At 37.3% G+C, this 23,015-nt stretch overlaps 1 protein-coding gene and 1 pseudogene across 4 annotated transcripts in view; both read left to right on the top strand.

Moving 5' to 3' along the window:
- Dpp10 (dipeptidyl peptidase like 10) overlaps positions 1–23,015 on the top strand; it is a 1,470,448-nt gene that overhangs the window by 989,126 nt on the left and 458,307 nt on the right. The gene's annotated exons all lie outside the window — the stretch shown is intronic.
- On the top strand, positions 9,359–19,045 carry LOC117716373 (SPARC pseudogene; annotated as a pseudogene).

Genomic DNA, 23,015 nt, shown 5'->3' with positions numbered 1-23,015 from the left:
AGGCTCACATGGGTGATTTAACTCTACACAAATAAAAAAGGAAAGAAAAGCCTACTAAATATTACACTTCTATAGCATTAATGAAATGAATAAATAAAAAGAATGAAAAACATTTGTCCCAGCATGTACATTTTCTATTATAAGATCAAATTGAATTAAAGCTACTATCAACATTTTTTTTCTAGGAGATACAGTTTTTTTTTTCCTGAATAACAAGAGTGTGATAGGATGGGAGTCTAAACAAACAATTTTTTTTAAGTAACCTCCCTGTTATTTGTTCTTGTTAGCAATTTTTGACACTTCACCAATTATTTTTTTTCTAATTAGATATATTTATAAAAATATACTTAAATATCTTACATGTGAGAAATTAGTAGAAATATATATATATTTATATATATATATAAATTTATATATATATATATATATATATATATATAAATATATATATCGTTTAGAATACTCTTTGGATGTTATAAAGGTTGAGAGTTAAGTTAAGGTGCTGTGAACATGGCTGAGTGGGTGAAGCATTTGCCAGACAAGCATGAGAAAGTGAATTCAATCTCCAGAACACACTTAAGAAAGGCATATAGGTGGTACATATTGTTAGTTTTTGTTTTGTTAGTCTTTGGAAGAGAGTCTTATCATGTAGCACTAGTTGGCACTCACTTGAAGACTGTCTGTCTCATAAAGATCTGCCTGTCTCTGCCTCTGGAGTGTCATTATGAAAGGTATGGTTGCTCCCAGTTGTAGTCTTGGCACTGAGAAAGCAGGAAACATGAATCCCTGGGCCTATTAGCCTGCCATCCTATTTTTCTTTTAGAGTTCTGCCCAAAGAGAGACCCACCATCAAAAAAGAAAAAAAGAAAAAGAAAGGGTAAGAGAAAAATTAAAAGGAAGAAAGAGAAGAGAAACAAAAAGGAAAGGAAAAGACAGGAAAGGAAAGGAAAAGGAAAAGGAAAAGGAAAAGGAAAGAAAAGGAAAAAAAGAAAAAGAAAGGAAAGGAAAAAGGAGAAAAAATGTGTTTGAAGATGATACTCCATATTAAACTCTGACTCCCCTGTGATTTTTATTTGTTTGTTCAGTTGGTTGGTTTAGTTTGGTTTGGGGTTGCTATTTATTTTATTTTATTTTATTTTATTTTTTAAGGATCTCTCTTTGGCTCACATCTGCCTGTATCTTCAATGATTCATCACAAGTCATTCTTCCATGAATAAGGATCTCAGTGACTATGTCTTTGACCATATGTCTTCTTCTTTTAAGAATATCTAGTTGAAAAGACAGCTTATTGGGTCTTATGCTTACTGTTCAAGTATAAGAGTGAGTGTTAAATCCCCAAAAGCTACATAAAAACTAGGGCCTATTGATACATGACTATAATAATGAGATAAGCATGGGTGGATCTGTTGGGGTTGTGGGCAAGCAACAATGACCAAATCTGTGAGTTCCATGCCAGTGGGAGATCATGTATCTAAAATGAGGTTTATTGCACCTAAAGAGTAGCATTCAAGATTGGACTAAATTATCCATACACATGTGCACATATGCATGAGAGAGAGAGAGAGAGAGAGAGAGAGAGAGAGAGAGAGAGAGAGAGAGAGAGACAGAGAGAGACAGAGAGAGACAGAGAGAGAGACAGAGATGAGATATACACAGGCAAAGAATACCAGTCAGAGTCAACTGAAATTTATGGCAAGAAACTCACTTCATTTTAATCAACTCTTTCAAGATCTTGTTCTAAATATAACTGTACTCCGAGATATTAGAGTTTCAAGATAACACAGAGGGGTATTGATGGCTAGAGAGAAGTGTCAACAGGTAAAGTTACTTGTTACCAATATGAAAGGTCTCTGGAACCCACAAGGTAGAAGATTCTTGTCTCAAAAATTATCATCTAACCCTACATGTATCTTGCATGAAACCTTCCAATGGATGGATATATATATATATATATATATATATATATATATATATATATATATATATTTCATTTTAAACAGCTCTTATACAATCAGTCACAGTTCCTTACAAATTCAAAAATATTTCTGATCTTCTAAACTAGACTTTTTCCATTGTACCCTATCCCACTAAAGCTTGGTAATTTCTTTATAGTGTTTTAACTTTTTTCTATTATTGAGAATCTTTTCTTATATAATACATAAATGCTATAGGCTTCTCTTCCTCTAATCCTCCTGGATCCTCCCCATCTGCCTTCCCATCTAGATTCCCTCTTTCTATTTCTCATTAGTAAACAAACAGGCTTTCAATAATTAAATATAATTATAACAAAATATAATGTTAAAAATCACATTGGAATTGAAAAAAATACAAACAGAAGGTAAAAGGCCCAAGAAAAGAAAAGACTCACTCTTCTGCACATTCAGGAATCCCATAGAAAGACTAAACTGAAACTGCAGAGGACCTGGTATAGACCCTGTGCATTTCAAAGGTACCAGTTCTCTGAATTTTAGCTCTACTTGGCTTTATAGCTCAGTTTAAAGGGCCCCCAATTGTTTTTCAGTTTTTCATAGATAAACAGATTTTTCAAATACACACATATTTGTATTAATTTATTGAGAGTTTTATCCATTCATCTGGTTGATTTTGATCATACACACTGCCCTATGTGCTCCTAACTTTGGCAAGAGATTATATCCAAAGTTGCTTCTAACTTCCAAGTATACTTTTTCACCTATTCTCAGCTCTCTGGGTTTTTTCCCTTGACCTACTATGTCTAATTTCTGTTATTTAGGGGGTGTGGTTGGCCTATTAGGGGTCACACCCTTAAAGAAAACAGATATTTTCCACCCCCCATCTAAAGCCACCAACTCTCATAACTCCTTAATTAGGTGTGGAAGGAAGCATGCATGTCTCTTTGTCTTCAGTGCTGGGATGTTGAGCAACATGTTCTTGTGTAGATGTTGTACGGCCACCACAGCTGCTGTGAATTCATGAGTTTAGCAGTCCTACCAGGTCCTGGACAACTACACATTTTTTTCTATTGTGTTCAATATATCTCAGTTATCTTCTAATTTATGAAGATATGAGTGATGTTATGTTTGCATGCATTATTTATTGTTATAATATCAATTAGTGTGTATTCTATACCCATCTAGTGTGAATTTCTGAGTAGAAATATAGGCATCTTTCTAATCATTCATTTTGCTGATATTTTAGAATAAACAAATGATTACATATGTTTGTAAAATTATGTGTATTTGCATGCATGTACATACATTATGTGGAAGCCAGAGTTAATTTTCAGGAGTTGGTTGTCTGATTAAATATACAAGTCCCAAGGATTCAACTCAGGGCATCAGACTTGTGGAAAGTGCCCTTACCTCACTGAGCAATCTCATGGGCCTTCTATTGATTTTTCAGTGATACTTTAATTGGCCTGATGGGCTCAGGCCTTGTACTGGTTATGTGCCTGTATAGTCCTGAGTCCTTCACTGAGTGTTTTGGATGTCCTTGCTTCACACTGCATTCTAGTATGAAATTTGCTCTTATTAGTTACCTCATGAATTCTCAAGCCCATGTTGACTACTGAGGGCAGTCTTGTCATAGAGTCACTGTGCTCATGTACCAACAAAGACATAATAAATTGAAGAGATTGTTAATCCTCCTCTGGTCAATGGCAATGTGAGAAAACTGTCAATACTTCATTAGATAAAAGGTACCCAATGTTGTTAAATGAGCAATAAAAAATTAAGAAATCAGTGCTTTAAATGAAAATGTAAGCCATATATTAATCTAAAAATAAGTTAAATTTATCTATCTATCTATCTATCTATCTATTTATTTATTTATTTATTTATATTTGCAGAATGAAGGATTAGCTCAGTGGTTAAAGAGCACATACTTCTCTCACAGAGAACTGGAGTTAAGTTCCCTACCTCAGGTGACACACAACTACTTATAACTCCAAATCCACAAGACCTGATGCCCTCTTCTGGCCTCTGTAGACACATGCACTCATGAAGTCATACTTCTACACAAATACACACACACACACACACACACACACACACACACACACACACACACACATATATATATATATTAAATGTTTATGTATAAAAAATGCCTAAGGTTTTCTGTCATGTGCCTTTTGTAGAAGATTTTTAGTCCAGGAATATGGCTGCTTTGGCAAGAGATTATATCCAAAGACTTTCTAGTTCTGTGTGATCAGGCTGGAATGCAGATACAGAACAGACTTTTAATCCCTCTAACTGGAATATAGTCACACCCTTAGTACATACCTTTAATACTTGTTTAGTAGAAGGAAGCAGCCATGTTTGAAATAGAAATGTAGCTGAGTAGCAGACAATGTAATGAATCAGAGAAAGATTTGACAGAATGAGTTAGCGACAGGATTTTTGAGATTTGGTCTGTTGCATATATTGTAATGTTAAATACTGGCTCCCATGTTCTGGTTGCCTCATGTACTAAGAAATCCTCATGTACAATTGATGCTATATAACCTTGCTCCTTCATTTAAAACTGTTGTTTGAATAAAAATGCCTATAGCCTATAGCTGAACAGAAGAGAAGGTGGAGCTTCAGTTTTGGGGGATTGGAGTTTAAGGCAGAGACCAAGAGGAAGAGGGAGAGGAGAGAGAAGAGAAGGGAAGACATCACATGGTATGGATTGTGAGAACTGGCCCTGAGGGCTGTCCAGTCTGAGTAAGAGATGCCCAAGCAGAACATGGAAAGTCATATCCCAGGGTTATTGACAGGAGAGTAGACAAAATAGCTTAGAGGGTTGAAATCTGCCCAGCTTTACTGCTATTAAGGTTTGCATACATATAAAGGTTTTTTTTGTCATTTATCTGGGAACTAAATGATCAAAGGCAGAGTAGAAACCCTCAATTAATATTTACTACAACTCAGAATATACCCTATTCTCACAAGATCAGACAGGAAAGAGGAGTAAAGGGAGCAGCTCAGACAAGAGGGGAGAGGAAGGGCGAGGGGAGGGGAAGAGGGAGGAAGAGGACAGGAGGAGGAGGGGGAGAAAGAGGAGGAAAAACAGCAGCAAGAGGAGGAAGAGGAGGTGGAGAAGAAAGAGGAGGTGAAGGAGGAGGAGGAGGAAGAAGAGGAGGTGGAGGAGAAAGAGGAGGTAGAGGAGGAGGAGGAGGAGGAGGAGGGGGAAGAGGAGGTGGAGGAGAAAGAGGAGGTGGAGGAGGAGGAGGATGAAGAGGAGGTGGAGGAGAAAGAGGAGGTGGAGGTGGAGAGGGAGGAGGAAGAGGAGGAGGAGGAGGAGGAGGAGGAGGAGGAGGAGGAGGAGGAGGAGGAGGAGGAGGAAGACTTAATGGGACAGTTTGATATAGACAGGTTGCAGATGAAGACAGAAGCCAGGCAATGAGAAGGAGCCAGAAAAGTAGAAACATTTTGCTACAGTTAGTGTAAGGCTGTACAGAACAGTTCAGTCAGAAGTTGAGAGAAACCAGTTGAATTGGTGAGTGCAGAGAGGAGTTTTGAGCCAGAGAAGCTGAGTTGAATGAGCCAGCCAGAGTTCAGAAAGAACCAGAAAAGTTAATTTTTCAGCATTTTCATAAAGATGTCTTTACCTGATACTGTAGCATATTTTATTATATTTTGTATTTTTTGCTGAAAAAATAATCAGTATTCTTTTTGACAAACTTCTACTACATAACACTCTTTTGCTTTGTATCAAACTTGTCCTCACAAACACAGGAGAGATCATAGTAGTCCTGATGAATTAACAATGTTTATGTTATAACAATTATATAATAGAGATAGGAAACTAATTTTCCTCCTGAATTTAGAATCCAGTAGTTTAAGCTTATAATTTCACTTCCCATTTTTCAAGTTTATATGGTGTATTTTCATGTGTGTGTATATGTGTGTATGTTTGTGTGTGTCTGTATGTATGTGTGTTTTTGAATATGTATTTCCTGATGTTTGAGTATACATATGGATGTACTTAGATAAATGTTGGGCATCACCCTGCATGATTCTTTCAACTTACTCTCCAAGGCAAGCAAATCTAGACATTTACCATATGGCTAGTCTCACTAACCACTTTGGATGGCCATCCACAATATTCATGGTTTATAGGGATTTGAACATCAAACTTCATGATTCTACAGCATGTACTTTAACCACTAAGGTATTGCCCCAGCTCATAGTTCCTTAAAATAGAAACTGCCATCTGGCTTCTGCCTTGGGGTGTTGACATGTCACATGAACAAATGCCCTTGGTCATTACCCCTTTATTATTGATTATTCATTGTTTCTGCATAGTCACTTAATGAGAGAAAAAAACACATAACACAAAAACACACAATGTCAATAGCTCCCTCTACATTTGTTTTGACTGTCCCAATGCATGCCCTAAGTTTAAAGAGCAATAAAAGACTGCTGTTTCCACAGCCATTAGCTCTGGTTGCAACTTCCAGTCATGCATAGAGGTCAGAACTCTATCACTGCAAGACCACTTCTAGCTAGTGTGCTCATTCGTCAATGGAGAAAAAAAAATGAACTGAGCAGACTGCCAAGACTAAATTTCAAATGCAGTGTACCAAAACTCTCACCGTTTCAACATAGGAGACGTATGCCACTTGTAAAGCACAAACATAAAACTTGCAGAACTAAATCTATATTGCTGGAGAAAAGACTTGGCAATTAATCGAGTTGCTAATTTTTCCAGAGGTGTGGAGATTTTGTCCCCGGAATTTAGTTCTCCAAACCTAAGTAGAGCAGCTCCCAGCTGCCTGCTACTCCAGCTCTAGGGATCCAAGGCCATCTTCTGACCCACATTGACTTCAGCACATGAATATGACTCGTCAGTGTAGTCCATGATTAGACCAGCCAATGAGATTATTTCAGCAGAATGTTGTCTGATATATTTATAAAGTCAACAAGTAAAACAAAAATAAAAAGTTTCTCATGTTTGAGTTTCTAGTTGGGTTGTGTAAAATTGAACTAATTTTCACTAATCTAAGCTTCTTTAGTTAGTAGGCTCATTGTGAAAAAGTAAATTGGAAGCAGGCATTTTTATCTTTGCATGTGAGAGATCCTATAGTTTTATTTTAGCTCAAGTCCCATTGGTATATAGTTTGTATTTTGTGTATACACGTTATATTACATATTTATATATAACTATATTTATTATATAAAATGGGATTATTACATTGACATATATGATTCAGGCTGGGTAGTTTAACAATAGCTTGTGCCCCTGAGAAGGGTCAATCTGGCCTGGATGATTTCTGGGGATATGCTTTTCCTCAATCCACATTTAAGGCCAAAGAATGTTCTGATGTCAGTAAAGGACAGAGGCATCATTAATGACAGGACAGACACACTCACCAACAAAAGACAAAATCAGGCAGGCAAATAACATTGCTTTTCTCACTTGTCCATAGGTCCCAACCCTTGCTGGAAGGTGCCATCCACTCTGAGAGAGGTCTTCTCCCCACTGTTAGTCATTCTGGGAAATGTGCTCACATTTCCCACCCAGAGACAAGCTTTTAGTTGACTTGTCTGACAGTCAGGAATAAGTATCACACTACAAAACATTAAAAAAAATATATAGGTTTAAAAATTGTCCAACAAAGGAGAATTGTGAAAATGATATTCATGTCATTTCCTCCTCCTGGACATAGACTACACCAGAGTATCCTTCACTGACTGGAAAGAATGGCAATGTGGCCACAGGGACTCACATTCAGCCTCTAGCTTAGACCTTTTCTAGTATCATCCCATGTCATCCTTCTGTTTGTCTTGCAAGGTGTTTTTGATTACTAAAATAACTAATCACCACTTTGAATTAGACTGTTCAAGATTAGTGGTTTTATGGACACAATCAAGAGTATTTACTCACATGGACACTGTCTTGTAACTTAAAACTTGCTTATGGTCCCAAGTCTGACTCATCCATGTTTCATTTCATAGTAAATTCCGGGATTCTCAGTATGTGAACTGATCTGCCATCACTCAGAACAAATGTCTACGGCCTTCGTCTATTGTACAGTGCTGTAGGGTATGTGTACCTTGCTTAGAAAGTAGCTTCTGATATATGGTAGGGTAAATCACCAACCTAACAGAAGCTAGAATCACCTTGGAAAGAAGCCTCTGGTCATGCCTATGGAAGATTATGTGGGTCATGTTAACTGAGGTAGGGGAGCCCACCTACCCTGGCAGGGATCCAGATCTGTACAGAAAGGTGAAAGGAAAGTGAGTCACAGCCTGCAGTCATGGCATTTGGGTGTGATGTTGAGTAGTTTCCACTATGGCTTCCCCACTATGAGTGTGGAGCAAAACAAAAACAACCAAAACCAAAAAAAAAAAAAAAAAACAAAAAAAAAACACCCAAAAACACCAAACAAACAAACAGACAAAAAACAAACAAACAAAAATCCCACATACAAAACACATTTTTTTTGATTATTCGAGACAGGGTTTCTCTGTATAGCCTTGGATGTCCTGGAACTCACTGTGTAGACCAGGCTGGCCTTGAACTCAGAAATCTGCCTGCCTTTGCCTCCCAAGTGCTGGGATTAAAGGCGTGCACCACCACTGCCTGGCAACAATTTTTTTTCCTAAGTTGATTCTTTCCAGGTATTCTGTCATAGTAACACAGCAATAAAAACAGAAACCACAACATCACACAAAGAATTACATGTGATCATGTACTATATCTCTTAATCTAGTCTTGAACTTACTTCTCTTGGCTTAGAGAGCTTTGGAATGTGTTTCCTTGGACATTTTAATTATATGAGAAGTTTTCTTGTTTCTCTTCCTATTAGTTATGTGAAGCTTCCCTAGAAAGTAGTACTTAAGATCTTGGAATATCTCTTACTACATAAATGTGTGATAGAATTCATGACAACTTATATGATTTATTAAATGGAGTCACCCCTGAAGCAGATGCATTATTAAGTAGTTAAAAAATTCATGATGTGTCCTTAACACAGTGAGAAGAATGCCTTGGAGGCACTCATCCATCCCATAAATATGTGTTTAACAAAATTGCTTGAAATGAATCTCTTCATTTGTTCTTATTTAAGACTTAGATATACAGCATAAATAACAGAATGCATGTCCAACATAAGGTTGTAGCTTGTTGTTGAATGCAAATTTCCACAGCTTTGTCTTTGTGGGTATATAATAAAACATGTTCTCCTTGATTAAAAGTCCTCAGCGGGCTGTGATAGCATAGAGTACATTCAATTTGTGGTTTGTAGTTAACACCCTGCTTAAAATTTATTCCAGATACATGCTTTACAGCATATGGATTATAATGATTAATGTTGGTTATCAAATATGTTTGGATCTGCAAGCAATTAATAAACTCACCTTTGGGTGGGTAGCTAAAGACATTTGCAGAAATGACTAATGATGTTAAGAACACTGTCCCTGGGAATGGGTACTGTGCATACTTCAGGTATAAAGTCCAAGGAAGTCGTGTTGTTTCATGTCTGTTTTCAATTCTTGCAGGTGAGTGCATCTGTCCTATCGCTGCTTCTGCTGCTGCCCTTTTGCTCCCATAGCAATCTAGCTTCCTTTCCCTTTATACACAGTCTTAAGACAAGTAGCGTTTCAGAACACCCCCCTCCTCCAGGTCTTCAGTGTCAAGCTGAGACTACTAAGACATCAAGCCTTGTGTACTGAGGCTGTTGACTAGGTTTTAAGTTTCTGCAATGTACTGGCAACTACATTTAGAATAAAAGATTGTAATGGGTAAGCTTGTTAAATAAATTGTCTTTAATATAATGCATAATATCAGTTCACAAAAACTTAAGAGTAACATTAGCATTTGAAATCTTGTTTGATTTCTCACTGTGCATGCTGATATTACAGAAATGTATTCCACTGTGGTCAGTTAGCTCAGTAAAAACATCAAGAAGTCTGGGATACATTAAACTTGATTATTCTATCTTTCTAGCCTAGCAAAGTGCTATCTAGATGGATAGCACTGATGGATAGAGTCATCTGTCTAGGTTACTCGTACACACATACACAACCATACACATGTACGCAAATGTACACAGACACACATGCACAGTCAGACAAACATATCTCACAGAAAAGTTGAATTGTTAAAATAAAAATTTATTTAAAAGAAAAGGAGGAAACACATGATTAACATAGGAAATAAAACAATATATGGAGTGTGGTACAAAACAAAATGACAAACATAAATTTATCTTTCTAATACTTTAATCAGAAAACCAGAGTTGACAGAAAGGCTTAAAAGTAGAACTTGTGAAATAGAGTTGCTATGGGAAATGATATTCCCATGCATTGGAGGATACAGATAGGTGTTGGTTTATATTTATGTCAAGTACTAAGTAGATCTAAGAAAGCTACAACTTCTAAATTTAAATCAATAGAAGTGTATTTTATTTCTTGCTTGTATGTATATACCAAGTGTATGTGTGTGTATTTGCATGTGTGTGGGTGCATGTATGTAAAGGTGTATATGCATGTGCATGTTTATGCATTTGGAGGTTACAGGTTGATGTTTGCATCCTGGAGCTCTGAAATTATGAGAGTCCTAGTTTTCCCATGGGTGCTTGGGAGTTAGACCTTAGTCCTTAGTCTTGGGCAGCAAGCACTTTTGCACACTGAGTCATTTATTTCCCCATTTTTTCAAAATATACTGTGAAGCAGGAGTGTGGCCAGTTATAAAACATACTCTCATAATAAAAACACAGTCAGTATGTAAGAAAATTGCAACCATCATAAATGTACCCAACTGTAGAGCTTTTAGATTTATTGACCATCAGGATCCTATTAGACCCACATATATGCAGCCCCTGTGCATGCTGACACACTCTCTGGGACTTAATTTATGAATCAGCCATGCTGTGTTTAGAAGGCCTTGTTTCCTTGGTGTTCTTCATACCTTCTGGCTTTTAAAATATTTCTGCCTCCTCTGTACAATGCTCACCTGGGACTTGAGAGAATGGAATTACTAGAGACATCCTATTTAGAACTGAGTGTTCCAAGGTTTCTGTCTCTTTTTTCGCTCTACTGTCTAGTTGTAGTTGTGTTAATTAGTTTCCATCTACTTCTCTTATGAAGTCTGAGTGAGACACTAGTCTGTGCTGTCTTAGGATTTCCATTGGTGCAAAGAGACACCATGACCAAGGCAACTCAAGGATATTTGATTCAGACTGGCTTACAAGTGCAGAGGTTGAGTTCCTAATCATCAAGGCAGGAAGCATGCAGTATCCAGGCAGACATGGTGATGGAGGAGCCGAGAGTTTTACATCTTGATCTGAAATCAAACCGGAGAAGACTATCTCCCTAGTAGAGGAGGGTCTCCAAGCCCACCCACACAGTGACACACTTCTTCCAACAAAATGACACCTACTCCAACAAGACCACACTTCCTAATAGTGCCACTCTCTGGGCCAAACATATCAATAGATACAGAAAATCGTCATTAAGGTAATTTTATTGTTATATTCTTTTAGTTCATAGGTTCTCAACCTTCCCAACGCCAAAACCCTTAAATACCATTCCTCATGTTGTGGGGATTCCTAGGCATAAAATTATTTTCATTGCTACTTCATAACTGTAATTTTGCTATGGTTATGAATTGTAGTGTAAATATTTAATATGCAGGACATCTGATATATAACCCCTATAAAAAGGTCATTTGACCCCCAAAGGGGCCATGACACACATGAGGGTCATTGCTTTATAGTTTCCAGTTCTAGGCCATCCAGTTCTTTGCCATCTACTCAGGCAGTATAAGGGATGTACCTTCTTATGGATTGGGCCATTTGCCAGTCAGATATTGCTTGATCAATCCCACAAGCTTGGTACCACTATTGCACTAGCATTTCTTAAAAGCATGTTACCATGGTAGATCAAAGAGTATGTAATTGGGTTAATATTATCTTTTTAACTTTTGCTAGTATCCAGAGTGCTTTCCAGCATCATGAACACTAGACAGTAGGTGATATTAGGTAGGCACTATCTTGGTTTCACTACTTTCATTGAGTACTATAGGTATTATCTTCAGCAATATACCTTTACCGTCAGTTTGTAGAGAGCAATAGACTGGGTTGTTTGGAGGTCCCTATCAATCCCCTTTGACTAACAACTCTATTAGATTAACCTAGGCTTGAAACTGGAAGAAGCTTCATGACTTGACAAGAGGTGTCCAGGCAGAGTTCTGTCTCCCCTGTTTCTTGGCAATGTCATTTAGATCACATTTATGTATGTATATATTTTAGGATATTTCTACAGTATTAGTTTTCTTTGGAGAAGTAGACACAAGCCCAAACTTTTAATACTCCTAAGCCAGGAGCCATCTCCAATTAATAACTATTCACAAATAAAAAAATTGGTTTTCTCCAATGCAGTCTCATTGGGTATACAATACAAAATACTCTTAAGGCCATGTTGCTCACCCAGCAGTAGATGTCCTACACAAAACCAACTCAATGGTATGTTTAGAGATATTTTTTTTGTCCCAGAATGCTTTGTCAGTTTCTTGTTTTGTTTTTGACTTGCATGTCATTTGCATATACACTACAGTTTTTAGTTCTTTGCTCTTACTAGATTTCTGTGTAAGAACACGTGAGTCTCTCTACCTCAGTGTGCCCCTTAAACTTTTTCTTTTGCTCATTTTCTGATATTTGTTTTTATCAAATTTATTAGTTCTTTTTATTATTTTAGATGTCTGTTTGTATCCTAATAAGACAGAGCCAAAAAAAGATGTGAGTTTGATTGGATGTGAAATCAGGGGAAATCTGTGAGAAGTTGGATAAGAGTAAACCATAGTCAGAATATATTTTTTAAAAAAATAAATTTTAATTTAAAATGTTTCATTAAGCAAAAATGTGTTAGCACTGGAAAATAGAGGTGTTTAAATAAATATAACTGTGATTTTTAATATAGTTTCCCCTATAATTGCTAAAACATAAGTACTCTAAGTAAGCAAAGATGGAGACACTTTGAAAAACTATTGGAACCATCTCAAAGAAACACTGTATTTGAGACAGTAACTATAGTGTCAAAATATTTTGAAGGGCAGGAATCCTCAGGAATGTCTGCCGAACCCAGCAGAATTGGAACAGCATCATAAGTGGCTATTTGGTAAACTTTGATGATTTGAAAGCTAGGCCATAAATTTCCAAGTCTATTGTCAAACTAGGTCTCATGAGAAATACTAGACAAAGCTCTGATAAAAATTTGATTGAAAACATGAAATGGCAACATTTATGGAATGCCATTAAACTGTTGCTTAGAGAAAACTAGATTTCAGCACTAATATTACAAAGAAAAAGTAAAATCCACCATTCACATTTCATTAAAAATCCCTCCCCCCAAATCAAATCTTCAGAAATAAGATTCAATGTAATAACAAGTTAATAAAAAGTAAATATCTTTTGGGAAATAATGAAAAATATGTAAAATGCTAGAACTAGACATTATGGTCATGTAGCTAATAACATTTTTTTTTTCTGCTTGGATAACTGAAGAGGAAGAGCTGAGACATCAAGGCCAGCCTAGAAAAAGAGATACAACCTAGTACAGAGCAAGTTCCAAGTAGAAAAAACCTTTAGGTCCAGGCATGGTGGTATATGTCTTTCATTCCAGAATTCAGGAGACTGGGACATGAAAACCTCTGAGTTCAAGGTCAGTTTACAGAGAAAGTTCCAGGGTAGCTAAGTTTAGGCAGTGAAGGAGTTGGAAAACCAAAAGCTGGTGATAATGTAATAGAAAAATAGTGCTTTCAGGAAAGCACAAGGAAGGTATGTTCCAGATGTGGCCAAGATTGTACATCATGCTGGTAGCCAGACTTGGTAATCTATAAGAGTCACCAGGTGGTACCGGTCTTGAAGGCATGAATAGGGAATGAGAGCAGGTAAGCTTTGCCACTATGAGAGGCAGACTATGAGTGTCTATTAGTGAAGCTAATTGCAATGGAAGAGGACCACAGCATAGAAGAGATGACAAAACCATGGAATGAATACCAAGAACAGCAACAGCAGTGAAATGGATCAACCGGAGCCTAGAGTTCTACAAAGTGCTGAGCTGGAGAGGCAACCCAATCCCTTTGGAGAAGCTCAGGACATCATGTGTGTATCTCAAACACTGGAATAAGCAATAAATTTCAAGTTGCCCTGGAAACCTCAAGATATTAGAAGTGCCAGAGCTATGAGAAAAGCTGCTAATGTGAAGTGGAACCAGATGAAGAGAAAGATGTTTGTTGCAGTCAACATAGAGGAAGATGTTGAACATCTGAGGAGCAGTTTCACATCAGACATAAAGATACTGAGTTTGGGGTTTGTCTAGCTGGCTTTTGGTCTTGTTTTCATCCACTATGAAATTTGGAATGGTAATGTGTATCCTGTGATACTGGATAAATATGATCTGCTCTTTGGTTTGGATGTTATAGGAGATTACAATTAAGAGATTGCAGAAGAGAATTTGAACTTTGTACTTTTAATAGTGTTGATACTGTTATAAACTATAGGAGTTCTAAAGTTGGACTAAACTAATTTTGCATTATGCTCTGGGTAGGTATGGCCTCCACAGACTCAGATATTTGAACAAGTCTATGGAGGTCAGGGAATGGAATGTGTTGTTTTGAAGATGCTTTGCCCAGGAAGTGACACTGTTAGGAGGTGTGGCCCTGTTGGCATATGAATAGCCTTGTTGGAGAAAATTATTTGGTGGGTTTTGAGCACCTCTTCCTAGCTGCTTGGAAGTTAGTCTTCTCCTGTTTCCATTCAGAATAAGATGTAAAACTCTTAGCTCCCCCAATACCATGCCTGCCTGGACACAGCCATGCTTATTGACATGTTGATAATAGACTGCACTTTCAGAACCTATAAGCAAGCCCCAATTAAATATTGTCCTCTAAAAGAGTTTTCTTGGTCATGGTATCTATTCACAGCAGGAAAATTCTAAGACAGAAGGTAAAACCCTGTTGTTGAAGATAGCACAAATATTGGACGTAGGACCCAGAGGATCTAAGCTGGATCATACCTTAAAGTCTCCTTTTCAGGCTAGCTTTCATGGTACCAGAATGCTCAGTGCAAGCTTCTAAAGGAAAAAAAAAAGCAACCTGCAGTCCTACCTAGATGTGACAGTTATAACAACAACAGCCAGCATGGTAGGATAACAATGAGGATGCACTAGTGTTGTTCATACCTTGGTTGTATTCAACAGCTCTCTAACAGGACTCAAAATCAAGCACAAGAGGACAATCATGTATGGTACCTACATAATCTAACCAAATATTCAGAGCTAGTGAAGACATGAATCTTAGACAAGAAGGATATAATCACCATATAACTAAACCAGAATCATCTCTAGGTAAATTCTAAATATTCTGGTGTCCACAGATAAGTTTACGTCTCATCTCTCATCCAGTAACCTTCTCTTAGAAAGGAATGGAGATGACTACAGAAAATTGCAACCAACCTTAATGCAGAGTTGTGGATTTCAGTCCCCAAGGATGCATCTATAGAACAACCTAAAGCTCAAAGGTCATTGTAGAAGAGAAGCAGAAAGAATCTAATAGCCAGAGGAACAGGAATTTTGCTGTGAGACTGTGTTTCCTAAAAATGTCAGAAAAACTACACCCACAAAGTCTCATCAAAATGCCTATGTAAAGAGACCAGGACAAGGATGACCCTAATAGACACACCAATATGAATGAAGGATGAAAGTTCAGGAGACCTCAAGCCAAAACAAACTGTGAGGGAGAAAGAGCCTTCCCTGTGGAGGAAAACACCAATTACCAAATTAGCAGCCCTGAAAACATATACATGCAAGTAACATCATACAGAATTGATTGTATTTATATGCATAGAAATACACTATACAAACAGATGTGTGTATGTGTGTGTGTTATACTACAATAATTACTGAAAACAAACTATGTATTTGAGTGAGATCAAGAGGACCAGATAATATGTAGGAAAGGTTTGAGGGAGAAAAGGGAAGAGGGAATAATGTAATAATATCATCTAAAATTTAAATAGATAGATTTTAAAAGATACCAGAATAGGCAACATATGCAGTGAGGTTTCATTTTTGAAAAAATAGGAAAGTTAATAAAATTTGTAACTATACATCAGTCTTTTAAAATTGATAAAATGAATTAAAAATATTTGTCTAGGAAAAATATAACCCAGGCAATTAAAAGGCCATTATTATAAATATTTCAGTAATTTTAAAAGAACAATAAGGGAATATTATTAGCTACTAAAATTCAAAAATTATTATGAGTAGGGGAAATAGATCTATCTAGCAAAATACAAATTATCAGAATTTAATTTAAGGAAAAAATATAGAGACCTTAACAAAATGATTAAATTAGTAGACAACAATCAAAATTTCAAAGTGAAGTAATTTAATGAGAGATGATTCATAAATGGCAAAGAAAATACAATTAAATTTGTTTTATTCCCTAGTTTGGGGGAGTTCTGAGAATTTCATACACTTTAACTTTTCATAAGCAATTTACATAATGATTATAAGAAGCAAGAAGGGAAACTAGAATTGTTAATGAGACAGTGGAAATGTGGATCCTGTGCACTGTTGAATTTCCAGAATTCATTTTGTGATTCCATCAAGTGCACAGGTAGTGCTGGACAGGTGATTAAACCAGGAGAGCCAATTGCCCACAAGACTGATGACCTGAACTACTTCTATGTAATCCACAAGGTGAAGGTTAGGAATGACTACAGCAAGTTATCCACTGACCTCCACACAGGATATATGCATATACATGCACATTCTACACACACACTCACACATGCACATACTCTCTCTCCCTCTCCCTCCTCTATCTCTCTCTCTGTCTTTCTCTCTTACACACACATACACTTAAAATTAGAGAAAATATATTGCTTATTTTCTCTTGACCAAAGGAAGGTCATCCACTATTGGGGAAGGTCCACATCCTCACCTCATGGCAGCTCTGAGGGAGCAATGATACATCCTTGAGATAAAATGGTATACATGCCTGCCTACGTAGATCAGGTAATTCAACCTTGTGGATCTTGAAGTGGCAGATATTGTTTCAAAATCACATACCTAGAAAATAGTGTGAGAATTACCATGCAATTTGAATGTTTTTTTCATTATCCACTATTTGTATCTCAATGTATTTTTTCACCCCACAAAATAAATGCACATACAAAGATTTGTACAAGCCTACAGACCTAGTGTTATTTGTGAAAACTCCAGACTAGAAACCAATCATTTAGTGGGATACTCATCTTCAACAACAGCAGATACCATGTAGTTGAAACATGAAATGGGGCTGGAGAGATGGCTTAGTGGTTGGGAGCATGTAGTGCTCTTGCTCTTGCAGAAGGACCTTGGTTCCATTCTCAGCACCCACATTGCTAGGCGGCTCAGAAGTGCTTGGCACTCCAGTTCTATGGGATCCAGTGACCTCTTCTAGCTCCCGAAGATACAGTACTCGTGCGCATATGTGCACACATGTGCATATGATTTAAAACAAAATCTTTAATCGAAAGAAATATGAAGCAATGCCGATGGACTCAAGACTGATGCAGCATATAAGAAGCCACACTCAATATGCTTGATGAGTTAATCTATGCTGAATGTCTTTTTAATAGAGAGATCATAGGAGAAAACCAGAGTTTGCTTGAGGATATATGTAAGAGTGATTTTAATTAGTGTCTGAGATTATTTGGTGTGATGGGAGGTCTACAAGTTGATTGTGATGCTGGAAATTTAGCTAGATGGTTACAAGTGCCAGTCAGGTATGCATTGGTATCTATCCATAGCACAGCATATACCAGGAGAGTTCATACACAGCTATAATTGCAGGACTAGGGATATAGAGTCAAGAAGATCACAAGTTCAAGGTCAGCCTCAGCAACTTAGGTAGTTTGAGGCCAATCTAAGATGTTTCAGATCTTGTCCAAAGATAAATAGATAGATAACTAACTAAATAAGTAAGTAAATAAATAAATAAGTAAATAAATAAATAAATAGAGATTACAAGGTTGTATGGCTAGCAATATATCTGCTCAAGGCTCTCAAAGTCTACAACCAACAGCTTCCATTCAACACTACATAGATTATTATCAAAGATCCTGCTGAAATGTGCCTTTTTAGGGTTTGTGCAAACAGTGATTAAGTGTAAGAAAGTGAGTTAGACATCCAGAACTTTTCTGCCTGCCAACACTGAGGGTTCTCAGCACCACTAGCGCCTGGAAGCTATTTTTCCTTCCCTTGGCTAGCAGTGCCTTGGCCTCCCCTCAATATAACGAAGCCACTGAGGATACAGTGACAGGGAATCAAGGATGAGGAGGCCCAGGTACTCACAGTACCTCATCCTGCTGGAAATGGGATGACGGCAGTACTGAGAAAGTGGTCAGAGCCAGTGGTAGCTGTCAATCCCTGTCAGAACCACCACAACAAATACTGCAAGGTATGGGAGCTGGATGACAGTAATATGCCCATGTGTGTACAGGGCACCACCAGCTGCCTGCTCTCTGGCAAGATTGAGGCGGCATGCAGCAATGACATCAAGAGCTTTGACTCCCCCAAGACACTTCTTGGCTAGCAAATGAACCCTGGAAGGCACCAAGAATAGCCACAAGCACGACCTGGACTACATTGGAACATAAAAATACATTTCCCACTGCCTGGATTCTGAGCTGACTGAGTTTCCCTTTTGCATCCACGGCTCAAGACTCTTCTGATCACTTTATGCAGAGTGCTGACAGGCAACAACTTCCCCACTGAGAAGCAGAAGATGCATGAGAATGAGAAGCTTCTGGAGTCGGAGATCACCCTGTGGAATGGCTGGCCCAAGACTGAGAATTGCAAGAAGTACATTTCTCAGTCCATGGGAAGTTTTGCCATCTGGACCAGCACTGATTGATGGGAACCTGTCCCACACTAAGCTGTCTCCACAACACACTCCCCTTATTCACATTGAACATGGACCTGCAGGCTTCTTCAAGATGTGCAACTTAGAAAAGCACATGGCCCTGGACAAATAGGCTGGCTGCTTTGGCATTAAGGAGCAGGGCTTCAACAAGGATCTGGTGATCTAAGTTCTTGTCCTTTTCTGCAGTTATTTATTTTGTCTCTCTGATGTTTCCCCTTGCATCCCGTCTTGTTGAAAATGTTTGTGTATTTGACTGTTCTGCCTGGGGATAAGGTGAGTACATATATTTAACTGAATACATCAACAGTAAAAAAGGGAGGTTATTATAGCCCAACTCATGACATGTAACTTGACTCTGAGGCTGTGGCCTATCCACAGTTCCACTAGTCCCCTGCACTACCCAGTGTCTTCCTGGCTGTGTTGGAAACTGAGTCATGCAAGTTTGCCTTATACAAACATGCAATATCTCCAGCTTTTATCTGTCCTTTTCCACTTGACTCTAACACTCAAAATCAGACTTTGCGGTTATTTTATTTTATGATATGGGCTACGTGGGGTCTTCTGGTGGTTCAGAGGTAGGGAAAAGGCGAATACAGACATAGACACAAAATCTGGACAAAGATGCTCTGAGATCTGAAGACCCACTAGTCAGAACTGGAAAGCAAATCATCGAAGTTTATGGCCGACAGAATATTTCAAAGCTGTTATGCACTGCCAACAACCCAGAACCTCAGTATTTCCTCTATTCTTTAGGCAGTTGCTTTCCATGTTTGGCCATTGGTTCAAATTTTGGCAAGCCATTGAACTATGGATGGACAAGAACCTCTCACAGGATTCCCCTACTCAACTGGTTTTAGGTTTCAGGGCTCTTGCAGGGCTCGGCACTGGGAGGCTATGTCCAAAAATGGGACTCAAGAGGAATACAAAGAAAGCTGAAAAGTAAAGAAAGTGAAAATGATGCATTGGTTTGATTCCCACATCTAGATGGCTGACATAGAATTTCTAGCATGCTCTTTCCCAAATCCTTTAAATCTTTTACTAATCAAGAGAAAATTAGAAGGTAATGGGATGGTCGGACCTCACAGGCTGAGGACTTGTTCACCTCCAAGAATTTTATGAATAAGTTCCTTCTCATTAATCACACAAACTTTCACAGTGACATGAAGAGCTTGACAAATCTTTCAAAACAAAAGGCAATGACTTAGAAATAAAAGCAAAATAAGTCATAGCCATTTAGGTGTGGACGGGCAAAATTTTAAACTATATATATTTTTCAACTTGTTTAGGTTGGTTGTCAGTTTGTGCTCAGAATATTATTACAAATGTTGGCCAATTTTCTAAAGTAGCTAACAGATTTATTTCAAGTTATGGAAAGTCTAGAAATAGCAATCATAGAAAAGTGTGGTGGTGCACATGTTAATATCAGTAATTGGGGCTCCGGGGCAGGAGAATTGCATATGTGAATTTGAGGGCATGTTAGACTACACAGCATAGCAAAACTCCATCACACACACACACACACACACACACACACACACACACACACACACACACACAGCAGAATGAACAAAAAGCTCAAAATCAGGTTAATAATTCTAATGTAAAATTTATGTATTTTTTCAACATTGTGATAGCCAATGTTCCAAAATGCAATGGAAAGATCTCTTTTATATATTACATACCATTTTCTAAATGTGTTAAATGTCTTCTCTTATTAGGTCACAATAAGATTTCCCCTTTAAAAGGTCAAGTCAATATATTTTCCTTTCTTTTACTTGGCATTTTGTTAAGTGTTTATATTAATGACAAACATGTCTTTCATGTTCTCTCTGGCTTTGTCTTTCCTCATCCCTTTGTCCTCCACATTTTTCTGTCTTCTATGAAAAGTTAATGCTTTATTTATGTGTTTACAAATTACTTATTGTGTGTGAATACACATGAATGCCACAGTGCACATTAGAAAGCAATTTCTAGGATTCAGTTCTCTCTTTCTCCCTTAATGAGTTTCTGGGAATCAAACTCAGGCTGGCAAATTCGACAGCAAACACCTTTACATGCTAGCCATCTCACCAGCCCACAAAACATCATTTTATTATTAGTCACAATTTCAAGGTAACAGGAAATTATCCCATTTCAAAAACATCTTAATTTCTTTTAGTCGGATATTAAAAGAATATATATATATATATATATATATATATATATATATATATATATATATATATATATATGATTTAGGGATACACACACATATTTAAAATCATTTATCCATGTATGTATATGTGTAGGGTGTATGTGCATGTGTATGTGGGTGGGTGCACACATCCAGTTACTCACATGGATTCCAGAGGAGCATATCCGATATCTTGCTCATTCGTTCTCCACCTTATTCCACTGAGATTTTTTTTTCTGTATCTGGAGTGAAGCTGTCAGCCAGGAAGCCAGCCATAGCAATCCTCTTTCTTCCTTCCACTTCTTGGAGTAATATACAGACACAGTCATGCCTTTCTTTATATGTGGGTGTTGAGGACTTAAACTGGGATCCTCATACTCCTGCCCCAGCTGTGCCTATCCTCTGAGCTATTTCCCTAGCCCTCTGTATAACTAAAATATAACCAATTAGTGTTAACATTCAAGATAAAATTTGAGTTTCTTTTTACTGAGTTTGTTTTCAGTTTCTGTCCCTTATCTTACATTGAAATGCTTGTGTCTCTAAACATTTATATAGTACTCATTTTTATAATCCTATAGTATTTATATTGGCTTCAAAATTATAATAGAGTACAAATATTAAAATTCAGAAGTCCTGTGAAGGCATTTAGGCAATAGTTATCTTAAATAACTCTTTTGTTAAAATAAATTAAATATCGCAAAAATTTTATACTCACCATTCATTAATATTCTGATAGAAAACTAGATTAATTTGTTTGGCCTCCACTTTGTGATTTTTCTTTGCCTTTTTTTTATTTAATTATATGTAAATTGTGAGACTCTCACGTGGTGTAAATCTCAGAGTATTTTATAAAAGGAAAAAATATAAGTGGAAAATTCAATTTACTCCAATGTAAGTAACAGCTTTTCAAAATTAAGATAACTTGGTAATTAAGGAAAAAAACTGTGTATTTTACCATAGCAAAGCACATTAACTGAATAGAATTCCTGTTGTGTCTTAAATGATGGAATGCAAAATTGCATTGTCAATAAGATTTTGGAATGTAGTTTAAGGAGAGCTTGGGTAGGGATGGTCAAAGATTCCATGGTTTTGAGGTAGGACCTCATATAAACAAGGCTGTCTGAGGATTCACTTATATCCTCTTGCCTCTTTCTTTCTATTGCTGTCATTACATTCGTGCACTACTGTACTAGGTGTATTCAGCCGTAGGGAGAAGATTCAAGGGCCCTATGTGTGAGGGAAGAATTCTACCCAGGTGAATTCTCTTCCCAGTTCTGACTAAGCAATTTTATATGCTAATACCTGCTGTTTGGTTCACTATGCAGATGCATACTTTATAGAGACTTGGAAATATCTGATGGACTAAACAATCATTTTATGCTTATCTTTATTTTCTTTATTTAGGGAACTAGGAGAGCTAATGCATGATAGGCAAGCGTTCTCCTACTGAGCTCTCCCCCTCATGCTGTTCTCTGAGGAGCTAAATATTCCTCTTCAATGGAATTTGTAGGAAGTACATGGCATGATGTTTCTAACTGTTATCTATGCGAGCAAATTTTCTAGGACAGTGATGGCTGCTTGCTGGATGTCTGGAAGACAAACCTTGTGACGATGTTCTTCTTTGCAATGTACATGGGTTAAATTTGTACCTTCTGGTTGACATTTATCATTTCTTAGGTGGAGGATCTGGGTTCTCACTTTCAAAGCTAGCTTTCCTTTATCACATAAGTATGTTTATTTTTGTTACTTTCATTATTTCTGCTAGTATTAAAAGCCAATAGAGATGACTGTGGTGGTTTGAATATGCTTGGCCCAGTGACTGACACTATTAAGAGGTGTGGCATTGTTGGAGAAGTTTTGGCCTTCTTTGAAGAAGCAATGGGACTGTTCTTCTAACCACATGGGAGCCAATCTTTTAATGATCTTCAGATGAAAAAGCCTCAGCTACTACTCCATGCCTTCC

This window comes from Arvicanthis niloticus, chromosome 10 (genome assembly GCF_011762505.2).
Source record: "Arvicanthis niloticus isolate mArvNil1 chromosome 10, mArvNil1.pat.X, whole genome shotgun sequence".
NCBI classification, from domain to species: Eukaryota; Metazoa; Chordata; class Mammalia; order Rodentia; family Muridae; genus Arvicanthis; species Arvicanthis niloticus.
Note: the sequence above shows the minus strand (reverse complement) of the source record. Positions and strands in the feature narration are given on the sequence as shown.